The 20274-nt window shown below is 49.7% G+C and overlaps 1 protein-coding gene and 1 pseudogene across 4 annotated transcripts in view; both read left to right on the top strand.

The window, feature by feature from the left end:
- Positions 1-20274, top strand: part of DIP2C (disco interacting protein 2 homolog C) — a 376691-nt gene that overhangs the window by 127917 nt on the left and 228500 nt on the right. The window lies entirely within an intron of this gene.
- On the top strand, positions 17043-19906 carry LOC132226970 (large ribosomal subunit protein eL37-like; annotated as a pseudogene).

The raw sequence follows: 20274 nt of genomic DNA, 5'->3' as shown, positions 1-20274 counted from the left end.
TACTGCTGGCTACGAACCTCAGCTCCGCACCTGTGTGCGCCCTGGGAGCCCGTGTCCTCGTCTGTGCAGGGGGTCACTGACAGCGCCCGCCTCACGGGGCCGCCGGGAGGATGCAGGGACCTGCGTAGGTGCCTGGCACACGCTGGATTTCAGGAAAGGCCACGTGCCGGCATGGCCAAACCCGTCTCCAAAGCCAGGGCCCTCCCAGCTCATTCCTGTGGAGCACAGAATGGAGTTCCCCCTCCTTTGTCTTTCTTTTTTCACTGTAAACATATTCCGATTGGCGGTGTGAGTCCGGGAGATACTTCCCCCATCGGGCTGCGGCCCCGAGCGAAGCTCAGGTCACTGGGCTGTGTGTGAGGACAGAGCTCACAGGGCACAGGGAGAAACCCTAGGGCAGGACAGAAACCTGACATAGAAAAGCCAGCTCCATTGTTGGACAGTCTCGAGCTTTTCAACAAGCTGGGTGTGGCCAGATAAGCCCAGCTCCCTAACCTTTGCTCGGCATTCCTGAAGACTTGTTGTTTGTTTTGTTTTGCCTCCTGGCTGTCTCTGGACACTGCTGTTACTGAGAACTCAGAGGATCAAGAATTTAAAAAAAATGGGCAAAACGGAGTGGCCACCCTTAAACAGTAGGTGGGACCGACCGCAGGGAACTACGGGGCCGTGGCGTTCTGGTTGAGGCTGGGAAACAGTGTAAGTGCTCAGTCTGTTCGTGCTCACTGAGTAGCACACAGGATCGTGCCCTGTGCACACCTAGTTCTGGGGAAGGGCCGTTGGGTCAGATCAGTTTACTTCCCTCCAGCGATCCGGTGTCCGTGCCTCTCACAGGAGAGGACGGTCCGCCTGGGCCCGGAGGCCCATTTCCATGTGTCCGGCATGACACGCTCGCCAGCACGGGGGTCGCTGCCTCTGTCCCCCCTCCCTGGTGACGAGAGTTGAGGGAGGGATCTGCAGGGCTGGCATCATGCCACCCGTGTTCAAACCCTGTGCGTCCAGTCACAAGTCCACTTCCTTAGAAGGCGTTCTTAGTCCTTTAAAGAAACGTGCCGCTGATACTCCTCTTACAAGTCCCCAGCGGTGAATTCCACGTTGTACTCTGGGGTGGGAGTACTTCTCTGTGAATGAAAGCCTGGTAAATCAGACCTGTCACTCATCGTGTACACGCCAGTGACCTGCCCATAGGGCCTTGTCACCACGTGCCCTCAGGGTCACGAGGCCCCGGCTGTGACTGGTTCATCTCCGTGAGGCATCGAAGAGCTGCCGTCACTGGATCTCATTGGCAAAACCAGGCATAACTGTTACTCAAACACAGCTCATGAGCTCGGCCGGTGTGGCTCAGTGGTTGAGTGCCGACCTATGAACCAGGAGGTCACAGGTCGATTCTTGGTCAGGGCACATGCCCGAGTTGCAGGCTCAGTCCCCAGTGTGGGGGATGCAGGAGGCAGCCAGTCAATGATTCTCTCTATCATTGATGTTTCTATCTCTCTCTCCCTCTCCCTTCCTCTCTGAAATCAGTTTAAAAATATTTAAAAAATACAGCTTATGAGCAGCATTCATTATAAAAGATAACAGAGGATTCATTGACCTCCAGCCCTGGGCTGGGAGGAAGGCGAAACCACATCTGAAGACGAGGAGGGCACAGGGGTTTCAGCCTGAGTTCCTGGCCCGCTGGCCGTTCCCGTCGCGTGGGGTCGCGTGGGGTCGCGTGGGAAGGCTCTCTCCTCACCCAGCGGCTGACAACTCTGTGTGAGAGGTCAGGGCCTGTGCAGTGGTCTGGTTAATGAGGATGAGGGATTTCTGTGGAGCTCAGGGCCCCGCTTCAGACACGAGGACCCGGCAGGTCTGAGCAGGTCCCAGGGGTCTGCGCCCTAAGCCGCGGCCAGGTGGTCTGTGCGAGACGCTCAGGAAAAACACGGCCTTTGAGTCGCCGGAATCTCCTGAGTCTGCCTCCTCCACCCTCTCTGTCTTCTTGCTCCTGTCACTGCCCCCGGCCAGCTCCTCACGTCTGCGAGATCATTTCTCCAGTGCGAGGCTTGTCCAGACCACGCGGGGCCTGGGCGGTCGCCCAGACTGCCCGATGACCGAGGGGTTCTCTGTCGCAGGACCCCAGCATCTCCTCATTCTTCTCTGCTTTCCCATTGCAGCCCTGCCGGGCAGTGTGTCCTAGTTCTAAAGACGAAGTGGTTTGTCTGGCTGTGCAGTTAGCAGGGGGGAAGCCGTTACCTTAGCAGGTCCCCCTGCCCCCACCTGCCCGCTGTCCCGGCATCGTGGTGCGGCGTGTGCTCCGGGCGCTCGCATGTCACCTCTGCGCCCCCTCGGCTGCCACCCCACTGCGCCGTTTCAGGGGATCAGGAAGGATGGGTTTCCTGCAGGTTCCTGTTTGTCCTGCCTTCTGCAGGGGCAGGTTCTTCAGTGAAAGGCCCTCTACCCACCACCAGTCAACCTGGCGATCTCTCCCCAAAGGCCTGTCTCTGTCCTGGAGAGGAAAGGGACTGACCTGGCACCGGGCCTGGTTCTAGAACCACCTGTCCCCTCACCTGGCAGCAGGGGGACGGGCAGGAGAAGAACAGACCCCCTGTCTCCTCACCTGGCAGCAGGGGGACGGGCAGGAGGACAGACCTGCCGCCACTTTCTCCAAGAAACACTGACCCACCATGGATGGAGTGGGCGCCTCCTCAGGGCTCTTCATAAGCCCCGTCTGAGGCCTCTCGTCCCTCCGCTGTGCTGTCGTTTCCGGCGTGTGTGTACCTGTGTGTGTATTTCTCAGGCTGTGGACGAATCCTGCTCATCACTTGCATAGCATCCAGTGCACGTGGTCAGGAGATGCTCGTTTAGATGCACGTGAAGAGTGGAAGTGGCGACCTGGAATCTCCGTGAGGGGTGCATTGGGTGCCGCACTTTGAACTTTTGTCGTCCTCTGATAAGCGGGGCCTCCGCACAGGGTGGTTAAGTAGTTGATTACACGACTGAAGTGGGCAGTTTGTGGTTTGTGGTTCACTAAGCAAATACTGGAGGAAGCAAGTCCCAGTCCCGCCAGAAACACAAGCGCTGCTTCGCACACTGCTCATGGCCGGGGCCCCAGGGCCGGGTGTCCAGCTGGCCTTGTGGGCTCCGCAAGGAGCCAGAGCAGGACGGAGGGGAGGAGAGAGGCAGCGGTTCGCAGCTCCCGGTCCCCAGCCCACAGCCCTCAGAGGGGCTCTGGGAGCCTGGACGTGCCTGTGAGGGAGGCCCCTGGCCAGGCCTTCCTGGGCCCCCGGCTCAAGGGGTTGGGGCTAAGGAAACACGGTGGGAAGGTTCATTGAGTAGCACCAAGCCCTCTGTGGGGAAATGGCCCTCGCTCTGTGTCGGAGGCAACACCACCCGTAAAGCAGCCAACGCGGGCGTCCCCTGTGATGGCAGTGCCCCCTGTGATGGCAGTGCGCGTGGCTTCTCGCCTGGGTCCAGGCCAGACCTGCGGACGATTCTGCACCATGTCCCCACGACCTCTGTCCCCAGACCAGCGGGAGCCCGGCTGATTCAGGATGTTTTGTCACCTCTTTTGTAGTCGCATTTAAGGAATGAAGTGGACCATGCGTCGTAATTTACTTGTTGAATACTTACTATCAGTATATCCAGTTACTTAGTATGTATCAGAATAATAAGGAAGGACTTTCCCCTCTGTTTCAAAAGCAAAAGCATAAACAACCCTTTCACTTGGCAGTTTCTTTACTATGTTTCTGAAAAGGCAGCAAGCACTGTTCCTTAAAATAATAGCCCATCTGTTCCGCTGCACAGATCTTATTAAAGTCCCAGCTAAATTTCTACTCCCTTCATGTGACAGATTGTAGAAGAATTTTTTCAACTAGAACTTCATGATGCTTCTTTCTGAATACTGGATAGAAAGTAGGGATAGCATATAAAGTTAGTTACAGTTAGTTTTAGTTCTTGGTCTTTATAGAGCTGCTGTTTGTCAATGACACAGAATGTGTATCGCCATAGCAACGGGACCACCCCAGACGCAGAGCACTGTTCCCCAGGTTGTAGGCGTAGCTGTTCTCCTAAGAGGTGAGAGGCCCTCTCTCTCCTCATTCCCACGCGCGGCTGTTCTCAGGCACAGGCAGCTCAGCAGCAACTTTGAGGGACCTGGCGGGGACACCCTTCCTGGGAGGGGGTGTTCCTGTGTGTCACCCTCATGTCTGGGTGAAGGGGCAGAGGTGCGGAGACCTGCACATCGTCGGGTGGTCTGTGAGGGGAGCCCGAACCCTGGGCTGGAGAAACCGGAGTTGACCCATCATTGCTCCGCTGAGAGCACGAACGTGGCTCTGTGTTTCTATTGCCTCTGTTGCGGGATGGACGGAGAGAGGACAATTCTGGACGGAGAGAGGACGATTCTGGCTGGATGGGATGATTCTGGATGGAGAGAAGACGGTTCTGGGCAGAGAGAGGATGGTTCTGGGCAGAGAGGGGACGATTCTGGACGGAGAGAGGACCGTTCTGGACAGAGAGAGGACGATTCTGGACGGAGAGAGGACGGTTCTGGATGGAGAGAGGGTGATTCTGGACGGAGAGAGGATGGTTCTGGACAGAGAGAGAATGATTCTGGACGGAGAGAGGACGGTTCTGGATGGAGAGAGGGTGATTCTGGCCGGCTGCCAGGATCTGGAGTCTGTCCACACTCATGGCAGAGACTGTTGGATGAGCCTGCACTGACGTTTCTCTGTCGCCCACACAAGACAGGCACCCGCATGCCTCCCAGGAGGTGCTCCTGACCCGCGGGCAATGAACTCGACAGGTGACACGTGGAATGTCCTGGAAAAGACAGAAGTCAGCAGGAGTGCTCGGCAGGGGCTCCATTCCCTTTGGCACGAGCTGTGGGCTCGGCAGATACTCTGGGTGGATGTCGGGCTGATCCCCTGGGACCTGAGAGTGTTCTCTCCTGGTGGCGGGAGGGTTTCCTTAAACTGAACCTGCACTGGGGCAGGACCCTACAGGAGGCCGAGCTCTGGGCACGGGCTAGGAACCAAGGTCTCCTTCCCTGGAAGAACTCCTTAAGTAATGCGAGCCCAGGCTCCTGGCGGCAGCCCTGCAGTGGCATAGGTGCTGGTGGCCTTGCTGGTGCTGGTGGCGGTGCTGGTGGCGGCAGTGGGTTTTTGAGGAGGTGGGAGGGGTGGAGGTGAGCCTGTTTGTCCATGGGGCAGAGGGAAGAGGGCCCCTGAGCCATGACTGTCACCAGGGATGGGAGAAGCCAGGAGTGAGTTGAAGGCCAGGACCTGGGTCGTCTTCCTTTCCTGTCGCCAGACGCCCTGTGGCTGTCTATTGCTACTCTGGCGATTCCCCTGAATTTTAAGGGGATCTTTAAACTTGCAGGGGAAGGGACTGGGTTTCTTCATCCCTCAGCTGGGAGTGGAGACTTTCTGCCTCTGTTTGTTGTAAGCAAAGAGCAAAGACTTTCAGGAGACAAAGTCAATACGGATCTCATTGTTTTAAGAGCCTGATTATTTAAAATGGAAAGAAGGTAACATCTACAGGAAAGAAAGTATTAGTAGCTTCACTGTGTCGCTATTGGAAGGTCCGGAACTGCCCTGCTCCCTGGAACTTCCCACGGCTGTAGCCGGGCTATCCCCAGTGGCTCCTGGGCAGTTGCAATGGCATGAGGAACCAGACTTTTAATCTTATTTCATTTCAATGAACATCAAGTGGCCCCATGTGGTTCCTGGCTATGGAGTGGGACAGCACGGTTCTGGAAGACAAACCTTTTGTGGGGATAAGGCCACAATGGCGATCAGACAGCGTGGGCCCCTTTCTAAGTAGCATGCACCCTGATCGATGTTCACCCACCCAGGGCGTGTATCCGTGATGTGTCACTCACAGGTATTTAGTTTTTTTGTGTGTTTTTTTAAAAGGGAGCATCCAATTTTTTAAAAAAATATATATTTTATTGATTTTTTTTACAGAGGGGAAGGGAGAGGTATAGAGAGTTAGAAACATCGATGAGAGAGAAACATCGATCAGCTGCCTCCTGCACACTCCCCACTGGGGATGTGCCCACAACCAAGGCACATGCCCTTGACCGGAATCGAACCTGGGACTCTTGAGTCCTCAGGCTGACGCTCTATCCACTGAGCCAAACCGGTTAGGGCCACAGGTATTTAGTTTTAATGGCTGTGAGCCTTGGGGCCAGGGAGAGGAACAGAGTGAAGGGTGATGCCGTGAGCGCGGGCAGGGCTGCCTCCACTGCCCCCTGGGACAGGCCTGGCAGGCTCACAGGGGCACACGCCGCCTTTCCTTTGGTGTTGGGTATCTTTTACTCTTTCCATTTCCTTTCCATGTGCCGCGTCTTGCCTGCCTACAAGCACAGACCATTCCTTTCCTAGGAGGGTTTTTACCCATATGTGTGCATCATGCGTTCTCAACAGGGGACTTGTCCTGGGGCATCGAGATCGGCACTGGTTTGTGCCCCTCCAAATGCCTCGGGAGCTGACAGATACACAGCGTATGTGGTGTCCACATTCCCAGGGGTGGGCAACGAGGAAGCCTAAGAAGGCTCTTAGGGAGTGGGGGCAGTACTGAAAGAGTAAAAACCACACACTGATTGAATTGGACGAAGATGGGCTTTGATGTGGGGGTTGCTAAAGCCATTGTTTGCAGGGTCCTTGATGAGTAGAAGGTCATTGGGAACAGCTTTTGTTGTTAACTCTGATGAAGTAGAATTTACACTCCTTCGTTCCCCATTCACAGCTGGGTGGGGATTGGACCAATGAACCGTAAGGACCTCTCTTTCTAATTTTAAATGATTCTTTCTTGCTCACATTCTGGGGGATGAGAGGAGCTGTGTTTCCCCCACCAGCCTGCTGTTCTCTGGTCCCGGAAGTGCTATATTTGTCCTGTGCTTTAATGTACACAAAGGTCTAAATTGCTACGTTTCTGTAAAGTTGGATATAACATCTTAATTAAAGTGTCATCCATAAGTCATGCTCAGAGTCCCTGAGTCTGTGCAGCCAGTGGGGAGCAGGGACTCACACGTGTGCCCTGGAGTGAAAGCTGCTCCGGGAACCGTGGAAACCCATGGGTGCAGCGGGGAGAAGGGGCCACTCACCACCTCTGTTCCTCGTGGGTGGGCCCTGGGCATGGTCACAGGGGCAGGCGTGACAGCACTTTGTAAATTACAGTCGCAAAGCTTCCTGCAGACGCTGGCGATACATTGACAGTTCTGATGGAGAGAGGCCTTCCTGCCTGGGGTGGCTTGGAGCTGAATGTGAAGGGAGAGCAGGTATCTGCAGGGGAAATGAAAGGCAGGGCTGTGCCAGGTCTGGGGAGCTGCAGAAGCAAAGCAGGCAGGTACGAGGTGTGGGGTTCTTCAGGGAGGGGTGTGTGTGGTTCATTTGGGGAAGGAGAGGAACAAGGGGAAGGAGAGAGAAAAGGGTAGGAACCGGGTGGGGTATGGACATCCCTGCAGAACAGAGTGGCCTGTGTAAATATGTATATTTTATTTGTGTCATATATACATATGTTAGATGTCATGTAAATGTGAGATTTTTATAACGTTGAAAGTATTTCTCAGCCCTGGCCCGATAGGTCAGTTGGTTAGAGCGTCACCCGATAGGTCATTGTGGCGAGCCGGCACAGCCATGGCATACTCAGCCCCAGGGCGCCTTATGGGCCACGCCAGCTCAGCCAGGTTCAGTGACCCTGAGAGGGGGCGGTGAAGAAAAGACAGACAAGAGAATGAGCTGGGTCTGGGTGGGACGCTGCTCCCGGATGGAGAGACAGAGCCACGGACTACAACCGTGTCTTTATTTTATAGCCAGATTCCATGGGGCAAAGTAAGGGCGTGGTCAAGATGTTTACAGCATCCTCATGGGTTTCAATCCTACTCAGTTACATGCACCTGAACTCTATCAAGCCCATATTACTCAGACACGTGGGGCCACATGTTCGGACCATTGGTTCAAGCTTACAACTACAGCTGTTGGCTATAATTGTGCTGGGAGGGCTTTGTCCTCCAAGCTGGGACTTGCATGTGGCCATGAGAGGACTGTGCCCTCTCATTAGTGCGAGGCTTGAACCTCTCCAAACACTGTAGCCGCTCTCCACATGCCAAAGTTGTGGTTTTATCCCCAGTCAGGGCACATACAAGAATCTACCAATGAATACATAAATAAGTGGAACCACAAATCAGTGTTTCTTTCTCTCTCTCTCTCTCTCTCTCTCTCTCTCTCTCTTCCCTCCCCCCTTTTTCCTCTCTCTCTCTCTCTCTCTCTCTCTCTTTCTCTCTCTCTCTCTTTCTCTCTCAAATCAATCAACAAATAAAAAAAGGAAGTTTTTCTGGGAGCCTGCTGGTAGAGCATATGATCATTTTCTACTCTCTGGATCTGTTTCCATAGATTTAAAATGGTGAAAATAACTCCTCAGGTCACCTCGAGGGTTACTATGAGGCTCAGATGGAATAATCTGTGTGGAAGTGCTCAGTAGCAGGTCGTGGGCCAAGACCGCTCCCTGCTTTCAACACCCTCCCTTCCTTCGTGACAAGAACCCTGATATTGGTTGGGGTCTGCAGTCCAGCCACAAAACAGCTGTTTCCCTGTCCCACCTACTATGACCATGTGACAAAGATTTGGCTAATAGGAAGGAGTGTTGTTTGCTTGTGCTGGTAGTGTGGGCATCTGTTCTCCTTATTGGCCGGAGCTCCAGTAGCCGACTTGGACCGCAGACTAAGGACCTGGCTGAGGGGGGTGTGGACTGTGAGGAGCTCAGCCCCACGATCTGGTGGAGCCTCCGTAGTGTCACCGGTGTGAGCAAGAAACAGACAGGAGTATTATTTAAGCCCCTGGAATTTGAGGTTTTCTATTTTGATCATTTGAACCTGTTCCTAACAGATCCAGGTCATATGACATAGCCTGGTGAATTTGAAGTCAATACTGGTCTCATTTAACTAAAGCTTGTTAATAAAACGAAATTAAGCTAATGAGTGTTGGTGGGATAAGCAGTAGGAATGGCAAATAGGTTTGATATATTTGTAACTACTTCAGTGTACCTGGTGCTTCAGTCTGCTCTACAAGTATATAATTCTCTTTGAACTCTTGATTATAGTAATTTTATTTATAGATTATTTCTCATTGATAAGTCACAAATCATTCTCAGTTATCTCAATGACCATAAATTGGACGAGACTGCATTGAGACTTTTCTCTATTCAATTGATTCCTGAGTTCTTGGCAGTTTACAGTTTTAAATAAGCCTAAATATTAAAATAAAAAATAGCTCTCAATTTTGTAAACTCTTTCTTATCCCCCTACACGTCATTGAGCTGAAAGGTGCAATGCTGAAACGTTCAGGGCCGGTAGTGGTGCTGTGTGTACTTCCCTGGCCTAATGGCTCCCTTGGGTCAGTCGGCAGTTCTTAAAGTGTGGTCTGTGGGCACCCCACATTCTTTCAGAGGATCCTCGACATCATAAAATTATAATAATTTCTAAGAGGTTACTTGTCTTTCTCACTTTGTGGATACTTACACTGATGATACATAAGGAATTCCGGTGAGCAAGCAGCGGGCATCTTGGCCTGAATCAAGGTGGTGGCCCCACCCTCTAATGGTTGTTACTACGTTCTTTATCGTCACATACCCATGGCGGGGAGGGAGACCAGTTTCACTTGGAAATGTACTTGATGAATCAGTAAACATTTTGGTTTTACTAAATCTTAACACCCAGGTGCCTTCTCTTTAATATTCTGAGCTATGAAGTGGGAAGTATGTGTAAGGTGTTCTGACACACACAGAGGCAAAAGCACTCTGATGAGCTCAACTGACCACTTTTCCCCGAGAGCAGCCTACTTTTATGTAAAGGGGTGACTTGTAAACCGTGACCATTCAGACTTAGGTATTTGTGGATGTTTTCTCAAAATCGAATTGACTTTCATTTTAAGAAAAATGAATTTCTATTACTTGTCCACAATGATAAAATTTGAGCTTTCAAGTGAATATTAAAATTTTGGAAACCTTGCATCCATCACCATTTCTGTGGTGATCAGTGCTGTTTCTACTAGATGTGATTTTTTGGATGTTATGTGATGAACTGTGTCAGCACTTGAAAGACGTACATAACTTAGTGAGCCACCATTTCTAAATGACCCAAGTATGGTTACAAAATCATGTTGATAAAAGAGCCACTCAAAGTTGCAAGATGACCAATGAATTTAAGAGGAATTTAACATGAAAGGTTGACTGATAAGATTGCAAATTCCAAACAACCTTTAAGGAAGTACCAGTTACTAAATCTGGCATAAGATCAAAGAAGAATACCAAGCATTATCTGAAAAAACAACAACACACACACACACACACAAAACAACTTAAATACTTCTTCCTTTTCCAGTTCTGTATCAGTTGAGGCTAGACTTTCTTCACATATTTCAACCAAATCTACACAGTTATTGCATCAGACTGATATAGAAGCAGATATGAGAATCCTGCAATGTTTTATTAACCCAGATGTTAGAAATGTGCAAAAAATTAGCTCATTGAGAATATACTGAAAATCACTGAAATGTGCACTTTAAAAGGAGGGACATTGTGTTTTGTCAGTTGTGTCAATTAAAAAATACATGAATGAACTTCTTTTAATGTTGGTATTTTAGAATGTGGAAGATATTGCATCTAAAACTTGTTTACCGTGTAACTTATGTCCAAAAAAATCATGAAAGTCGCTCCATCCTCATAGCACCTTACACTGTATATTTGAGCCTCTTCGATTCAGCAAGTCACACTATGTTATGGCCCATATCGTTAATTTCTACCTTGGGTACGGCTTACTGCTGTCCTTCATGCAGAGGGAAAAGGACACGGAAACATGAGCTGACAACCATGCAAAAGAAAATTTCTTTTTCCCCAAATGGTCTTTAGCAGAGCGGCAGGAAATGCAGTCGCAGTGCATTAGTTTCCTCTGCATGGCAGCAAGGGTTGCACTTGGATTTAACCCTTGGTCTTTCCTGAAAAGTTGCCATCGGGGTTGCCCATCTCCCAGCACTCTGCATCGACTTCCCCACGGAAATAAGTGAGGACACCTGCACGGTATTCGTTTCGGAAGGAGCGCAGACCTGGCGAAGGCAGGTGTGCTGACAGCGGGCACGTGGGAAACGTGACCCCCGAGAACCTTGAGGGTAGGTTTTTTTTTGTGTTTTTTTTTAATATATTTTATTGATTTTTTACAGAGAGGAAGGGAGAGGGACAGATAGTTAGAAACATCGATGAGAGATAAACATCGATCAGCTGCCTCTTGCACACCCCCTCCTGGGGATGTGCCCGCAACCAAGGTACATGCCCTTGACCGGAATCGAACCCGGGACCCTTCAGTCCGCAGGCCGATGCTCTAGCCACCGAGCCAAACCGGTTTGGGCGAGGGTAGGTTTTTATGTGCAGCAGCTTGCGCTGTGTGGGCAGGAGTATGAGCAGGGTGCTCAGGAACCTGGACAGGTGCCTGTGCAATTAGTTACTGTGGCCGCCAGGGCGTGTGTAGGGCGTGCGTGGAGCTGCGGTGAGTGAGCACCAGAACAGCTCCCGCTGCGGACTGTGTGCGCTTAGTTTGTCAGGACACGCAGGTCTTCAGAGAAGTACAGGCGCCAGCGTCCTCGTGCCCAGCTGCCTCAGCCCGGGAATGCGGGCAATGGCCTGTCTGCGTCATGGAGCTGGCGCTCCCTTCCAGAGCGTTCCAGTCCTGGCTGCCACCGAGGGAACTGTGTTCATGGCCTTTCCAGGACCAGGGACAGCTGTGCTTTTCACAGACCGAGGTTCCGGCCCTCCTAACAGCACGGACCTGCTCTGACCCACCGGGCGCTCGCTGGTGGGGTTTGAAGACGAGCGAACACCACACTGGGCTGACATGGCTGAGAACCCAGGTGGAAGTGGCCCTGGCCACTGGAGGACAACGACTCTGTTTTCTCTTCAAAAAGACTTATTCTTTCCATTTGGTCCAATGCATGGGAGAGGGCTCCATGGTGGTTAAAAGGGTGGCTGGTGGTTTTGGGGAGAGGCTCAGGCAAAAGCCAGACACCAGGGGGATGCAGAGGAGCCCCTCAAAGGCCTCTGGGCTCCAGAGGCTCCTAGTCGTGTTTGAGGGTGAGCCTTTTGAAGAGATACTTACGCAATCCACCCTGGGGCCGGCCAGCCTGTGAGGGGAGTCACGTGTTGCCCATCTTCGTGATGAGTTTCACCTCCTCATCCAGGAAATGGTTCTCTAGGAAGTCTCAGAGATGAGGGTCTGGGTAGAACCCAGGGCATGCAGATCCAAAAGGGCCTGGTTCCGGTTCCCCTCCATCCAAGGCTACAGCTGCTTCCATGGCCTTCTGAGTTTCGCCCCACTCACCTTGGGAAGACTTCACCATGTCCCGGAAGAGACTGTGGCCACCTTGCTGGTTTTGCATCTTTAAGAGATGCTCAGAGCCCTTGTGCGCCTCCTTGGCCAACTTGTGGACTATCTGGCCCACGCCCTCGAGAGCCACATCATTGTGGTTGAAATAGAAGCCAAGAGAGAGGTAGGTGTAGGAGACCTGCAGATGCAGGTTGGCCAGGCGGTTGATGGCAGCCTCCATCTCGGTGGAATAATTCTGACGAATTTGGGAGCTCATAGTTGTTCGGCAATGAAGAGTTAAGGTAAAAAACAAAACGGTGTTGGCTGGTCACGGAGTTGGAGGATGGCTGAGGTGGCTCTGAAGGTGGTGACTGGAAAAGACGGTGGAGGGTGGTCAGAGGCTGGAAGAAGAGCCGTCCCTGGGTCTGTGCCATGCAAACACTGTTGAGGCGGGAGACAGATCTGGGACTGCCGAGGGCACTGCAACAAGGGCTTTCTCAGGGAAACCGTGTTCACTGGTTTCCTTCCTGTCACCTGGGAAGTTCGTCTCTCCCGTTGGTGAGGAAGCAGCGGTGGCTTTTTGAAAACTCACGTATTGGTATGAACTCCCTTTTTGACTTCTTCCTCCTTGCATGTCCCTTCAAATCTATCCCCGCTGCTTTTCAGATAAATTAGGATGAAAGTGAATTATGTTAAGCTATACTTTAATTATAGCTTATTGATGCGTATTCATGGGGAAGGTTTGCCTATATAGCCAGCCTCTTCCTGCGGGCTGTCAGCACAGGTTTTCTTTTCTTTTTGGGCATTTTTTGGCACAGACATTTCGTTTCGTTTTTAGAAATAGGGACACATTCTAGTAATTGCCTGTAATATAGTTAACCTTGAAGCTCACAATGGTTTTTAAATGGTTTGCAGAAAAATTCCAACTTTAAAAATAAGCGGTATTTGGTTATCTGTGCTATTGAGAGGGACCGGATTTGAACACCCCACATCCCCAGACAGATTGTTTTAAAATGTTCTTTGGCTTTGGAGCGTTTTCACGACTTTTTTTAAAAATTGCTTTTAATTAAAATATTAGAATTGCCTTGCATTTCCTGAGCCTGGTTGTTGGCAGTGGGTGGTTTGGGAATTACCGAAATGTTGAGGTGACTTTGGCGGCTGATGGTGGGATGAGCTGCTCCTGATGATGCTGTTGATTTGGGGGTTTGCTTTCCAGTATTAGAGGTAGGAACCCGAGGGATTGGCTGCTGTCTACGCTGTGCTTCCAGGAGAAGAAAGGGAGAACTTTACGTTTTTGAGAGATGGTGAGCGTCTGAGGGAGGACTGGTAGGAGCAGGAGAGCGTGGAGGTGTAGGCTTTAGGGAAGTGTTCCTTTCTCTGGGAGCAGATTCATTGGGGCAGGGGGCAGGCACTGCTCACACAGATGGAAGAACGGGTGCGTCCTTCAGGAATGTAGCTCCCTGCATGGGTTGTCTCCCAGTGTCCTTCCGGGTCAGCTGTCCCGAGGTCACAGACCCGGGAGCACAGACTAGACTCACTGCATCAGTCTCACAATTTATGATCAATGTGGAGCGCCCATTGAGAAAGTAAGGGCAGTGGTGGGCTAGGTTCATGCACCTCGGGTGGGGTGCAGTCAGAGTCCCACTCTGCTTGGATCCTGGGGTGTGCATTGTTTTGCTGACTTTTTGAGCAGTTGGGGTTCAGGGCCACAGCTGTCGTCACCTGTTCGCCTGATGAATGTTATGCCCAGATTTCAAGATCCCCAAAGACAGACCACTAGGGAGCCGAGTCTGATGCAAAAGCAAAGAGCCTTTATTCAAGCCCGGGCTCGGTCCCTCCGCTCTACCGACGCAGAGGCAGCGTGTGAAGAGCCCCAAGTCCCAAGAGAACAAAGATTTTATAGGGCTTGGGGTCGGGGGAGGGGGGCGGGTGGGGGGGTGGTGGTACACTCGGACCACTGATTTGGCCGATTCCGGTTGGTTGAGTGAGGGCCGGGGGCTAGTGATGCAAGGGCAGGGTGCAGCTAGGGCAGCCGTGGGCAACCTCGGCCTGCCGGCCGGATCCGGCCCGTTTGAAATGAATAAAACTAAAAAAAAAAGACTCTACCCTTTTATGTAATGATGTTTACTTTGAATTTATATTAGTTCACACACAAACACTCCATCCATGCTTTTGTTCCGGCCCTCCGGTCCAGTTTAAGAACCCATTGTGGCCCTCGAGTCAAAAAGTTTGCCCACCCCTGGGCTAGGGTCTGGTTACACTAAGACAGGGGGGTGGTCAGCATATTTTTGGCCTTGGGTTAGTTCCCCTTGCATTCCCATTGGCTGATTTAAGGCCGGGCTGAATAACTGACACATTCTGTGGTTTTTTTCCTTGGAAGTGGGGTCAGGGACACAGCTATCAGTCCCGTTCTGCCCTTTCAATGAACAGCCTTAGGTGTCAGTGATGGCGGCTGCATGCATGTTAAGTGATCGTTTGTGTTCTGTGTATATCCAGGTACCTGGTGAGTGCTGGCACCTTCCGGTCTCTCCACCTACCAGTCACATTCTACTCATTACGTGTATTGGTCCTGTGCCTCTGTCCATGTCTGACAGACCTGTGCTCTTGAGCTATTTACAGTGGGGCCTTGACTTACGAGTGTCCTGACTAACGAGTTTTTTGAGATACCAGCTGTCTCTCGGCTGATTTTTTGCATTGAGTTGATAGAGTAATTTGAGTTAACGAGCTCCTTAACGAGCTCGGTCTCGGAATGAATTAAACTCGTAAGTCAAGGCCCCACTGTATACCTAAAACACCTTCAGAGGTTTTACCTGTGTTTTGCAAGTCACAAGCATATCCATTTATCATAATAGAAGCAAATATTTTCAGAAGCCTTACAGAATGCAAGAAATTGGAAACAGTAGTCTATACATACCTTTTTTAAAGTTATTTTTTTTATTGTGGTAAAATTTACAGTACATAAAATTTACAGTTTTAGCCATTTTTAAGTGTACAGTTTAGCAACACTAAGCACATTCACGTTGTTGGGCTACCATCACCAGCCGTCCCCAGCACCATCTCAACTTCCCAGACGGAAGCTCTGTCTCCATTAAACATGACCTCCACCCCCACCCCAGCCTCCTGCACCTGCCAGAGTATTAATAAGCTTTTCAGTGAGAGAGGCAGAGTGGTGAGGACTCAGGGGTGACTGTCTTTAGGTCTGAAGAAGGGCTTTAGGTTTTCTTCTCCTGTTTCCAGGAGGAGGGCGAGGGAAGCGGTGAGCATGTGATGGCAGATCCCTGGGCCTCAGGGTTTGTTTTCCTGAGGGAACCACGTGTCCTCAAACCTGCACCCGGGCTCATTGTGTAGGGTGGGGCCGAAGCTTCTGGACTTGCTCTCCATGCAAGTTCCCTTTCCTGGTCTGTGTTGCTTGGTGATGAATTTCTAATGTCTAAGGAAGACCGAGAATCTGAACACACACGTGTTGATTTTAAAAACACACATCATTTTTATCATTCTCTACCTGTCCTTCTAAACATGAAATGTTCCCTCCTCTGTCTTGTTCAAGTTGTGTTGCAGTGGCTGCTACTTCTGTTCAACTGGTGGTTATTTCTAAACTCAAGCTCCTGAAACACTGAAAAATGAAGGGGAAAGGGGATTCAGGGGGCTGTCGAACATCTTGTTTCTTCTGAAATATCTGTTGTTAAGCATTTTAATGTCCATGGTTTTTGTAATATGTTTTACATTGTGATTAGCTTTGAAATGATATTTTTCCATATTGCTGGTCTGCTTTTTCCTGTTCATCTATGATATTGCTGTATTTAAAAATGATTGGTTATTTCATTTTTAAAAGCAAAATAGCTCTCTTAGAGCATAAATATGATTTCTGTAAGAATTTAGTTTCAAACATTGATGTGTATTAAGTAAGTACAGTGGCCTGATTAGTGCAGTAAATGGACAGAGTTAAAATTTTCACATTATAGTTTACTTCAAAATAAACACATAACACTTACAGGAAAACAAGCACCTACTGAGTGTCTAGATGGGGAAGAACTTCCAAATAGTATACGTGATGGAAAGTATTTCTTAATGAAGATTAGCTAGGTTTGTTACACAGAAAGTTTTTGAAAACCTCTATATTTCCATATCTAAACAAAATTTTAAAAGTCAAATACAAAGAGAGGTTAAAGTGTGAATACGATTGATTCCTGAAGGGTTTATTCCAATTGGTAAGAAATGCTATAAAACTCCAATAGGTAAATGCACAGAGCTGGCATGACTACACTCCACAACTGAGGTAAATATAGATGATGAACAGACAGGAGAACTTTTCTTATTAGCAATCACATAGACTTAAGTGAACAGCAACTTGCTACTTTCTGCATCTCTAAATAACAAAATTTTCAAAATATTACCCAGTGCTGTATTGATATGGTTGTTAGTAGACGTGTTGGTACATATATCTTTTTGTAAAAAAAAAATTTTTTGTAAATCAGAACTTTATATGTTTATATACCTTTCTGGGTATCCTGGGGTTCCTGGACTTATATTTGAAGTTCTTAAGTTAGACTAGTGTGTGTGTGTGTGTGTGTGTGTGTGTGTGTGTGTGTGTGTGAGAGAGAGAGAGAGAGAGAGAGAGAGAGAGAGAGAGAGAGAGATATTCAGGTGACCAAGCTCCCTCCTCACTACCCCCTGACCCCCCATGGAGGTCAATCAGACTGAAACAAGGGGGTGAGTGAGCTCTTCCAGGCCATCTGGCCGGTGTTTAATAAAGGCTGACTAAGCCTGTTATGCTTGGTGCCCAGGATGAAAGGCTGAATAAGATTCCGTGTTGATACCCAGATACTTAAAATTATCTCCTCTTATTACGAAATGAGTGGTTTAATAATGGCATGTGTAATGCATCCTGGGAAAAACAAAGCATGAAAAATTGATATGCGTTAACTGAAGATTTTTAAATGGGGCCTTTGAAATACTTGAGAATTGAAAATAGGACCGTGGTCACTCACAGAGAAGACAGTTTCAGGTCTTCACCTTCCCGCTTCAGATTTCACACTCTTTCCCTTTTCTCTCCCTGTAGAAGCTCCATGCTGGGAGGGTGGTTAATTAGTAAAACCTGAGTCATAGATTAGACCTCCACAAATAGTGCTCGGCTCCTTCTGCCCCAGTGCCTCTCACAGGGCTTTCACAGCTCCTCGGGATTAGAATTGCAGAATTCATCATCCATGAGCTGTTTTGGCATCTGTCGTGGGTTAAATTGTGTCCTCCCAAAAGATAAATTCAGGTCTTGGCACCTGTGAATGTTACCTTATTGAGACATAGGGTTTTTGCAGATGATCAGCCTAGATTTAGGGTGGGTCCTAAATCCAGTTTGTGGTGTCCTTATTAAAGAAAGAAGAGGGCCTCTTTGGCCTTGATCACAGAAGCAAAATGACGAAGGGAATGACGTCATTCAGAAAGCACCACAATGAGATGCAGACATTGTGCTGCCTCTGTGGCCCGAAAGCCCCCCACCTTCAGAAGCCCACCTGTGGCAAGTGTGGCTCCCCCACCAAGCTGGTGAGGAAGTGTGACTGGAGGCTGCCCAGGCTAATCGACAAAACACCACTGGGACCGGTTGGAGGGGGCAGCTAAAAATTGTGCACCACTGGTTCAGGCATGGGTTCCACGAAGGAGCAACACCTAAACCCAGGAGGGCAGTTGTTGCAGCGTCCAGTTCATCTTAAGGATTCCAGCGATTATTCATGCAGTGAATGTTCTGGTTTTAAAAAAATAAGAAAGAGGGAAATTTGAGACACAGAAACACAGAGAAAAAGACCGTGGGAAGAGGAGGCAGAGATTAGAGTGATGCAGCCACAAGCCAAGGAATGCCAGGGGCCACCAGGTGTTGGAAGAAGGAGGAGGGACAGGGCCCAGTGCCTCTGAAGGGAGCATGGCCTTGCCAACATCTTGGTTTTTGACTTCTGGCCTCCACAACTATGAGAGATGAAATTTCTGTTACTTAAGCCACTCAGTTTGTGGTAATTTTTATGGTGACTCTAGGAAACTAATATAGCATTCATCTGAAAATATTATTTGAGGAATGGGAGATAAATGGTGAAAATATGGCACAAACAAAAAATACATATTCACACAGTTTGTATTTTGAGTAAAGGCTTTAATTCTAAGAACACACCACTGTAGCAAGTGGGACACAAGAGGTCACACCTCCTGAGTGAACACCAGTGATTCCTGGACAAACCCAGGTGCTCTGGTCAGCACTAACTTACTGGGTGTGAGTGACGTGTGAGTCATGTGACCAGAGCCCACACCGGCCACCAGTGTTTCTATCAGGCTAACCCGTTTTACCTTGTAGTTAAAAATGCTAATAAGTTAACAGGAATAAAAGCCTTAATGAGAATTGTGATCAGCTGTAAAGTCCTGTGGTGGGGCTGTTCTGACTGTTACCACTTGTGTTTAGATGTCCCATGTCACTCAGAGCATTAACTGAAGGTAAAATAGGTAAGAGAAACAGCCATGGGGCGTGCAAGGAGGTGCCTGTCATTTGAGTGCTGTCACCAAGTGCTGGCCTCATGGTGAAGTTTCTTCTATTCTATGGGGAACCCCACACATTGATTCAGTGTTTCTTAACGACCCTCCAGGAATTTAGGTCAAACGACGGCTAGTAATTTGGGTTTGGCAGTGCCCATCATGTAGGGGATGGTGCCCTTCACGTCAGATCTTCTCAGCTCACTTCTCATCATGTCCTTGCTTGTCTTCTCTTCAGTCCTGGCTCTCACCAGGGGTGGGGTGGTTCTGGGGCAAATGCTTTACCAGGGGCCAGGCTGCTCATGGCGTGCTGACCTCAGGCAGCAGGTCGTGTTCTCAGGAACCCACTACGACGGAAGGGAGGCTTGAGTGATGAGCTGGCTGTAGGTGGCTGCCTGCCTCGAGTTCGAAGTGGCAGTGAAGGTATGTTGGTGGTCACTTGTAGAGTCACCACATTGCTGGGTAATCCCTTGTGTAGACGACTCTGAGGGGCTTCAGGTGGAATAGTGGGCATGGCTCCCACCTCCCCACCGCCAGGAAGGATTATAACTTAAAATCATCCAGCCGGTCAGAAACGTTGTGACATGAAGTAACTCTACAGCCACGTGGTGCTTCAGTGGTAGATCGGACCAGGAGTCGGCCTCCTAAATGACAGGTTTCCGTTTCCTTTGTTAGGGCAGAACTCCCAAATAGTTGAGATACTGTCAATCAGCAAAACACCCATGTCATATTTCTCTCTGGAGTTTTTCAGAAGCGATGAATGGAAGCTTTCTTTGTTGTTATTGTTTTGTTTTATTTTGTAATTGAGACTCTAGGTAGAGGTCTCTCTCTGCACATGAAGGTCCAGTAGGTGTGAGGCTGGTCAGTGTCACTGGGGTGTCCCAGGGTCCTGGGTCCCCTCATTTACTGCTCTGCCACCAGCCCCAGGCCCAGCACAGGAAAGAGGAAGGGGGTGGGACGTGCCTGTCCCCGTGGAGGGGTCGACATCAGAGCTGTGCCTGCAGTTCTCACGTTCTCAGGGTTCATTCCTGATCATAGGACGTCACTAGATTGTCTGAATGTCTATGGGAAGCGTGTGCCCAGTGAAATTGTGAGGTTTTCGTTACTCCCAAGAGAGGAGAATGGCACGGGAGAGGGGTGACTAACCATCTCTCCTGCAACGTGTCAGTGTTACATGTCTCTTCCTTCTTCATATTGATCACTAAAGAAGTGGGTTTGGCTTGGCTAGTGTGGTTCAGTTGGCTGGGCATTGTCTTGTGTACTGAAAGGTTGCTGGTTTGATTCCCATTCGGGGCCCATGCCTCGGTTGCTGGCTAGATCCCCAGAAGGGGGCGTGCAGGAGGCAGCCAATTGATGTTTCAATCTCACATCGATGTTTCTCTCTCTCCCTCTTCCTTCCTCTCTCTCTAAAAATTACTAAAAACAATAAGTGAGTTTGTACTTCA

This window comes from Myotis daubentonii, chromosome 1 (assembly GCF_963259705.1).
Source record: "Myotis daubentonii chromosome 1, mMyoDau2.1, whole genome shotgun sequence".
NCBI classification, from domain to species: Eukaryota; Metazoa; Chordata; class Mammalia; order Chiroptera; family Vespertilionidae; genus Myotis; species Myotis daubentonii.
Note: the sequence above shows the minus strand (reverse complement) of the source record. Positions and strands in the feature narration are given on the sequence as shown.